The 9,113-nt window shown below is 48.4% G+C and overlaps 1 pseudogene; it reads left to right on the top strand.

Moving 5' to 3' along the window:
- The first annotated feature begins 1,843 nt into the window (after positions 1-1,843).
- LOC132672929 (U4 spliceosomal RNA) lies at positions 1,844-1,920 on the top strand (annotated as a pseudogene).
- Positions 1,921-9,113: the final 7,193 nt, after the last annotated feature.

Below are 9,113 nucleotides of genomic sequence, written 5' to 3'. Positions count from 1 at the left end.
GGTGGCTCAGTCGGTTGGGCATCTGACTTCAGCTCGGGTCATGATCTCACAGTCTGCGAGTTCGAGCCCCGCATCGGGCTCTGTGCTGACAGCTCGGAGCCTGGAGCCTGCTTCCGATTCTGTGTCTCCCTCTCCCTCTGCCCCCTCCCCTGCTCATGCTCTGTCTCTCTCTGTCTCAAAAATAAATAAAAAAACATTAAAAAAAAAGAAAATAAATAAAAATAAACATTAAAAAAACCTTTTGTGTTTCAAAGGACACATCAAGAAAGTAAAGAAAACACACAAATTGTGGGAAAATATTTGCAAATATCTGATAAGGGACTCATATCTAGAATACATAAAGAACTCTTGCAACTCATGGGGTGCCTGGGTGGCTCAGTCGGTTAAGCGTCCGACTTCGGCTCAGGTCACGATCTCACGGTCCGTGAGTTCGAGCCCCGCGTCGGGCTCTGTGCTGACAGCTCGGAGCCCGGCGCCTGCTTCGGATTCTGTGTCTCCCTCTCTCTCTGCCCCTCCCCCGTTCAAGCTCTGTCTGTGTCTCTCTCAAAAATAAATAAACATTAAAAAAAGAAAAAGAACTCTTACAACTCAGAAACAAAAGACCAACCAATGAAACGATGGACAGAGACTCTGCATAGACATTTCTTCAAAGGAGATATACAGATGGCCATAAAAGGCATGAAAAGCTATTCAATATAATTAATCATTAGGGAAATGCTTCCAACCCACTAGTATGGCTGTAATAAAAAAGACAGACAGTAACAATGTTGGTGAAGGGGTGCGTGGGAGGCTCAGTCGGTTAAGCGTCCGACTTCAGCTCAGGTCGCCATCCCACGGTGTTTGAGTTCCAGCTCTGCATCAGGCTCTGTGCTGACAGCTCAGAGCCTGGAGCCTGCTTCGGATGGTGAGGGGGAATCTGTTCCACGCATCTCTCTGAGCTGCTGGTGCTTGGTGGCAACCTTTGGCATTCCTGGGCATACATACACATCGCTCTCATCTCTGTGTCCACAGGTGCTCATCTTGTGTGCACGTCTCTGTGTCCAAATTCCCCCTTTGTATTAGGGCATTGGTCATGCTGGAGTCAGGACCCACCTACTCCTATACGACTATATGCATAACCTCCAGTATGATCGATCATATGGACAGTGTTCCTATTTCCAGATAAGGTCACATTCTGATGTACTAGGGAGGGACACAATTCAATTCGTACAACAGGGGGGTATTATTCAGCCATAAAAAGAGATGAGGTACTGATACAGGCTACAACATGGATGACCCTTGAAAATAGGTTGAGCGAAGGAAGCCAGACCCAAAAGGACACATAGTGCATAATGCCACTTACACGAAATGTTCAGACTATAGAAATCTATAAAGGCAGAAAGTAGATGAGTGGTTGCTTACGGATGGGAAGGGGATCTGGGAATAGGGGAGGTAGTAGTTAAAGGGCACAGGGTTTCTTTTTTGGTGAAGAAAATGTTCTTTAATTTATTGTGATAAGGGTTGCACAACCCCGTGAATACACTAACGATTATTGAATTGCACACTTTCAAAGGTTGAATTGTAGGGTATGTTAATTGTATCTCAATAAAGCTGTTACCAAGACTAAACACAAGTTAGGGTTACAAAAAGTGTTAAAGACTGGGTGGTTCAGTCGGTTAAGCGTCGACTTCAGCTCAGGTCATGATTTCACGGTCCGTGAGTTCGAGCCCCTCATTGGGCTCTGTGCTGCTAGCTCAGAGCCTGGAGCCTGCTTCCATTTCTGTGTCTCCCTCTCTCTCTGCCCCTCCTCTGCTCATGCTTTGTCTCTCTCTCTCAAAAATAAATAAACATTAAAAAAAAGGTTAACTTTGTGCAGTGGCAGTATCGTAGCCAATGAGGTTTATCCGAGGTGCAATTATTGCTTAATGGAAAAGAAAAAAAGGTTAGCGATAAAAAAAAAAAAAAAAATGATTTCTAGGGTTTGGAGTCCAAAGTTCCAATCCCAGCTCTGCAACCTTCTGTTACCTTGACCAAGTTTCTCTAAGAGCCCTAGCTTCACTGGAAAGAAGCAGGTGGGGAAGGGAGGTACGACCACGAACCCAGCAGGGTTATCCTAAGAAGTGGAGATTAGCTCGGTAAAATACGTGGCACATAGTAGTTGCTCAATAAAAGGTATTATTAGTCATACATGTTACATCCGACCCTTGAAAATACAGTGTGAGTCCATCACAGATAAATCTTTCTACGGGTCATTTATTTTCTTAACTGGTCAAACAAGGGCTTTTTAATGCCTCCCAGCAAGCAAACTCCCAAAATGGAGCTAAAGCTTAGAAGAGAAACCTATTCCCTCACGTTATTCATGCCACAGGAGGACCCAGCTCTATGCTACTTTTCTGCCTCTGGCGTCTCTTCCTGACTTTTGTTTTTATTCCTTGAGCTGATAATCGAAGCTGTCAGAGAAGGCTCACACCGCTCAGTAGTTCACTGACGATTTCCAGCTGGGCCTTGTAGAGCGTGTTGCTGAGTTGGAGAAAGAGCGAGAAGGCCCCTCAGGAAGGAGCCCACACTCTGTGAGTTCGAGCCCCGCGTCAGGCTCTGGCCTGATGGCTCGGAGCCTGGAGCCTGTTTCCGATTCTGTGTCTCCCTCTCTCACTGCCCCTCCCCCGTTCATGCTCTGTCTCTCTCTGTCCCAAAAATAAATAAAAAAAAAAAAAGAAAAAAAAAAAAAGAAAAAAGGAAGGAGCCCACACTCAAGGCGCTGGTGGATTTGAGCATCCGGCTGATTGGTTATTCAATGTGCTTCAGGAGGGGTCCTCAGCGCGCGCCTCTGAAGGGACAGACCTGAGTCAGCGTGAGTCTGAAGAGCAGAGTGAATCCAGAAAGACCCCTGGAGACTAAGTCACTGAAATGAAATCAGAGTAGACAGTGCTTCCTGCCACAGGCCTAAGCATCTCCTGACGCTTTCAAGGGAAAACGAGGCTCAGATATGGCTCTGGTTGTGAGCTGGACATCTCCGTCAAAGTGCCGGCAGCCCTAAGGTCGAGCAATACCGAGGGATGCGATTGCAAGCAGCGCAGTGGGGTCCACGGACGATGTACTGCGTGTCAGGTGCTGTGCTGGCCCCCGAAACACGGCGACAAGGGTGGGACGGTGTCTGCAGCGAGGCCTAGTTTCACGAACAGAAATCAACAAGGCCTTCAACTGAGCTCAAGGTCGCAGAGCCACACCGGAGCCCCACACCATCTGAGTATCAAGGGCTGGTCAAGCCTCCCCCCAAATTATATTTTCTCCTAACTCTCTAGACCGTCTACTTCGTTTCCTCCACCGCTGTGCCCCGAACAGGTCCTGTCCAAACAATCCTAGGGTTATGACTCATAATCTGAGCAGCAATGGCCTTATTTAGCATAGATTATTCAGGGATGATCTTCTCATGAGCTTTGAGGAAATGCAGAATGGCTGGCAACCCCCCCCCCCACCACCCCCAACTCTCAACCCTCTCACCCTTGTTCTGAAGGCTTCTTCCCTCTCTCCGGGGTACTCCTCCCTGCTGTCCCCATGCCCAGCATAGGCCTCTATTACCAGATCCTTGGGGTCACCCAAGCCAGCATGGTCTCCTTCCCATTGTGGTCACTGCTTCCCTGTTGCTGTTGCGGGGGGGGGGGGGGGGGGGGCGCGGTGTGTGGTGGGAATGACCATGGGCTGGCCCGCCCCCTCCACCCGTGTCCCCTGGCTCAGAAGCATTGCCATTACTTGCCTGACAGTAAGAATTTCCAGGCACCCTTGTTAAAATCCAGATTCCAGAAGGCACCACTATAAACCTACTGAATCAGTCTTCAGGGGACAGGCCTGGACATCTGGGCTTTTAATATGTGCCCCAGAAGAGTCTAGATAAAGCAAGTTTGGGGAGCTTTATCCGGCATTTTAGAGTAAAACCTCAAAACCAAGGCTCTAGGACTTCTTTTTTTTTTTTTTTTTTTTTTTTAATTTTTTTTTCCAACTTTTTAAATTTATTTTTGGGACAGAGAGAGACAGAGCATGAACGGGGGAGGGGCAGAGAGAGAGGGAGACACAGAATCGGAAACAGGCTCCAGGCTCCGAGCCATCAGCCCAGAGCCCGACGCGGGGCTCGAACTCACGGACCGCGAGATCGTGACCCGGCTGAAGTTGGACGCTTAACCGACTGCGCCACCCAGGCGCCCCTAGGACTTCTTTATAAGCATCTGTAAGTGTTGGACCAAATCCTAGAGGTGAGTGGGTTTTTAAGTGAGCAAGCCCTTTTCCATAAGAACATTAGTTCTCTCAGCTCCCTGGAGAAGCATTTACAAAATTATAATCTGAGAGCAAAATGTCCCCCAGGGACCTGAGAGTGTCTAATGCTCATTCTGAAAGTGCTGGCTTTAACTGCCACCCGGGGAATGGTTGGTCTGCCTGCAGGATTTGGAGCTGCGGACCCTTCCGGCCTCTGTGCACAAGCAATAATGCCTAGTTGTATAAGAGACCTCCTCGTGGCTTTAAACAGAAACTTCATTTTCTCAGAAGAGAAAACAGAAACTTTCATGTCTCTTCATGGCGTCTGCTTGGGATTCTCCCTCTCTCTCTCTCTCTCTCTCCCTCTGTCCCTCTCCCCTGCACAAGTGCTTTCTCTCTCTCTCTCAAATAAAAGTTAAACCAAAAAATAAAAATGCAAATATAGTTATGGCACTTGCTTAAAAGTCTTCCAGTGGCTCCCCACAGTCTGTGAAGAAAATCCAAATGCCTTAATGGGCTACATAAGAATGGGAATTCTGGGGGCGCCTGGGTGGCTCAGTCGGTTGAGCGTCCGACTTCGGCTCAGGTCACGATCTCGCGGTCCGCGGGTTCGAGCCCCGCGTCGGGCTCTGGGCTGATGGCTCAGAGCCTGGAGCCTGCTTCAGATTCTGTGTCTCCCTCTCTCTCTGACCCTCCCCCGTTCATGCTCTGTCTCTCTCTGTCTCAAAAATAAATAAACGTAAAAAAAAAAAAAAAGAATGGGAATTCTGTGAAATTCCCAAAGTCTGTGTGACCAAATGTGTGACTCTCCTTGGAAAGCGTTTGTGAGTTGTTTTCTAAGGTCTTTGAAGTTGACTGGGGGCAGCGTTCGGTGAACTGCTCTGGGAAGCCTGGGGGGCAGATAGCAGATGAGCAAGGGTAGACTGCCTCTGGATTTGCAGCGGCCACTTACCCCCCCCCCCCCAGGGTTCCTTTTTCAGTCGTTGTAACAAGGGCTGCGTCCCGGTGACATGTGATCCGGGGTCCCCTTCCTTCCTCTCCTTGACTCTCCCCCTCTCGGTTTGAGATCCTCAGCCAAAGTTGACCTCACTTGCTGACTCCACGTTGCATTTTGGCGAGTCCCAGTTACAGATGCCAAAAAGTGAGCCGTGCTGTTTGCTCAGGCTCTGTTCAAATTTTCCATAAGGCTCTGAGCATAACAACTCAGCCCGGACTCCCAGCCTCTGCCGGGGTCCTGTCCTGAATCTCCCTTGGGCGGTGCTCAGAATGTGGCAAGGAGTTCCCCCGCCACCCCCTGCCACGGCCGAGACCTGGGGAAACCGAGGGTGGGCACACTGGGTCAGGCAGTCATTGTGCTGGAGACAGGACACAGCAGAGGAATGACCTAGGAACTTAATGGCAGTGGACCAGCTAATGAAAGCCTCCTTTGTGCCTGTCCTATGACACAGCAGTGTAGCCAGGAGCTCGAAGAAGCCAAGAGCACATCTTATAGACTTTGAATCACATGGAAAGGTGCTGATGTGATAACCAGATAGGACAGACTGACTCACTCGGGCTGCAGACTGAACAAGGGTTCTCCCACGTCTTGAGTCTAAGAGGTCCCGGCAGAGTGAAAGACAGATACTGTTGCTTCCTTGCTCAGAAAGGCTGACCAGAAGCAGCAGAAGAGATGGTTTTCTTTGAGGCCCTGGTGACCGACAACCCAAAGTCAACAGATAATCTGCTTCACGGTCCTGTTGATTTAAATTTGCTCTTTTTCCTCATCTAGTTGCCCCAACAGAAACTGTGGCACCACTTTCAACAATGGCCAAATTATGGAAAGAGCATAAATGTCCATCAACCGACGAATGGATAAAGAAATTGTGGTTTAGATACACAACGGAATACTACGTGGCAATGAGAAAGAATGAAATCTGGCCTTTGGTAGCAACGTGGATGGAAATGGAGAGGGTTACGCTAAGTGAAATAAGTCCTACGGAGAAAGACAGATCCCATATGTTTTCACTCTTATGTGGATCCTGAGAAACTTAACAGAAGTCCATGGGGGAGGGAAGAAAAACAAAAGGAGGTTAGGGAGGGAGAGAGCCAAAGCCTAAGAGACTCTTAAAAACTGAGAGCAAACTGAGGGTTGATGGGGGGTGGGGGATGGGCATTGAGGAGGGCACCTGTTGGAATGAGCACTGGGTGTTGTATGGAAACCAATTTGACAATAAATTTCATATTAAAAAACAAAAAAACAGAACTGTGGCACCATCCAGAATCTTTCTCCGTGTCCCACAAAATCACTCAGTCACCACATCCTGATGTTCCTCCTTGTTCAATAGCCACACAGGCGTCCCCCCGCCCACCCTGATTGCCCACCACATCCCTCATCCATCCAGGCTCTCACCCTTTGGACACTAAGAATGTGGCTTCATTGGGGCACCTGGGTGCCTCAGTCTGTTAAGCGTCTGACTTTGGCTCTGGTCATGACCTAATGCTCAGTGAGTTCAAGTCCTATACCGGGCTCTGCACGGAGTATGGAGCCTGCTTAAGATTTTCTCTCTCCCTCTCTCTCTGCTCCTTCCTCGCTCGTGCTGTCTCTTTCTCTCTCTCAGAAATATGAATAAACTATATAAAGAATAAACAAATAAATAAATAAATAAATAAAATAATAATACATAAATAAATAAATAATAAATAAATTTTAAAAAAATGCAGCTTCATTAATGAGTCGTCCTATCTCCAGACCAGACAACCTTCCAATCCATCCTGTTTCCACGGATGCCAGAGTTATCTTTCTGAAAGTGATCCTTTTAAAAATGCAAATCCAGGGGCACCTGGGTGGCTCAGTCGGTTGAGCGTCCGACTCTTGAGTTCAGCTCCGGTCATGATCCCAAGGTCGTGGGATCGAGCCCTACCTTGGGCTCCATGCTGAGCATGGAGTCTGTTTGGGATTCTCCCTCCCTCCCTCTCTCTCTCCCTCTCTCCCTCTGTCCCTCTCCCCTGCACAAGTGCTTTCTCTCTCTCTCTCTCTCTCTCTCTCTCTCTCTCTCAAATAAAAATTAAACCAAAGGATGAAAATGCAAATCCAGTTATGGCACTCACTTAAAAGTCTTCCAGTGGCTCCCCACAGTCTGTGAAGAAAATCCAAATGCCTTAATGGGCTACATAAGGCCCTTCACAGTCTACACTGCCTAACCGTTCAGCCTGATTTCTCTTCAGACCTCACTTGGCCCATTCACTGAGTTCCTAGTATATACCAGATTCTGTGCTGGGCTCTGAGAACCCCGTGGTGAGCAAGAGAGTCATAGATCATGTAGAGCTGGCCATCTGAGGGGGACAACAGACTTGAGACAAGAAGGCCCATGGAGTTCAATGGGTGCTATGCTAGGGCACATGCAGAGGGGCCCCACCTAGCTTAGGGCACAGGGAGGGCCCCCTGACCCAAAGGAGTTGGGGAGTGAATATGAGTTAGAAGTTGGTAGTGGGGGGCGCCTGGGGGGTTCGGTTGGTTGAGTGTCCTACTCTTGATTTTTCCTCAGGTCATGAACTCATGGTTCATGAGATCAAGCCCACGTCAGGCTCTGTGGGCATGGGGTCTGCTTGGGATTCTCTCTCCCTCTGCCCCTCCCCCACTCTCTCTCTCTATAAACAAACAAACAAACAAACAAACAAAAAACAAACAAGTCGGTGGTGGGAAACAGTATGTGCAAAGATTAGAAGGTGAGAGAGCTTTGTGTTTTCAAGCAACTGAGAGAAATGTGGCCTGTTAGTGATGAGAGAGAAAGCTTGGAGGTAAGCAGGAGCCTGGTCATGGGAGAGCTTAGAAGATCCCATGTTAAGGACTTCGTGACTTTACCTGGGGATAAGAGAGAGCTGCAGAACCATTTTAGGCAGATTTGCACTAAAAAAAAAATTTTTTTAACGTTTATTTATTATTGAGAGAGAGACACACACACATGCACACATAGAGCATGAGCAGGGGAGGGGGAGACACAGAATCCGAAGCAGGCTCCACGCTCCGAGCCGTCAGCACAGAGCCCGACGCGGGGCTCGAACTCACAGACTGCGAGATCGTCACCTGAGCCGAAGTCGGACGCTCAACCGACGGAGCCCCCCAGGCGCCCCGGCAGATTTGCATTTTTGAAAGGTCTCTGGCTGCAGTTTGGGGAACAGGTTGAAGCATTTACAGCTCCCCAAGTCGCTCTGCATTTCTACACAACTGTGCCCTAGCACCAACGTTTTCATCCAGCTAGAATGCCCTTTTGGCCCTGTTTACTTAGTGAGTTCCTTCCATGTTTTAAAAGTCAGCTCAAAATCCTTAAAATTCACAGTGCTGGGGCACATCTCCATCTTTGCTCCCATGATGTATATCGTTCATCATTCTATTAGAGTATCTTTCACATCGTCCGTCAGTCTCCGTTACTGGGCTGCGAGTCCGTAAAGGGAATCTAGCCTGTGTTCCATTCAGCTTTATACCCCTAAGGGCTAGCTAACCCTTAGTAGTTGCTTTCAACATGTTCTTTGAATGGATGAATTTATATCAGGGGCAAGGAAATACCGAAAAGCCGAGATGCAAGATGTCTGGAACTCCCTCCGTGTTAGGTCTTTCTCCAGCGGTGGGCGGGGAGGGGACCCCACTCACCCTAGACCCAGAAGCTGCACCAGGGTTTACCATCCCTGAAGGCTTTCCCCTTTCACATAAAGTACATTTGAGCAAGTGGGACTGAAGGAGGGAAAAACTCTACAGCAGCCTTTCCATCTTTTCTGATGGTGGAAACCCTTGACTTCGTACCTAAGTTTGGGCAGAAGTCTGGTCAGGAAGTCTAAAGTTTATTTTCACTGAAGTGGCACGAGACAGGTTGTGTAGTGAATAACTCAGGTGTCCCAGGGAAGCTGCATAT

This window comes from Panthera onca, chromosome A3 (assembly GCF_046562875.1).
Source record: "Panthera onca isolate mPanOnc1 chromosome A3, mPanOnc1 haplotype 2, whole genome shotgun sequence".
Classification (NCBI taxonomy): Eukaryota; Metazoa; Chordata; class Mammalia; order Carnivora; family Felidae; genus Panthera; species Panthera onca.
This window is presented reverse-complemented; position numbering and strand designations above follow the sequence as displayed.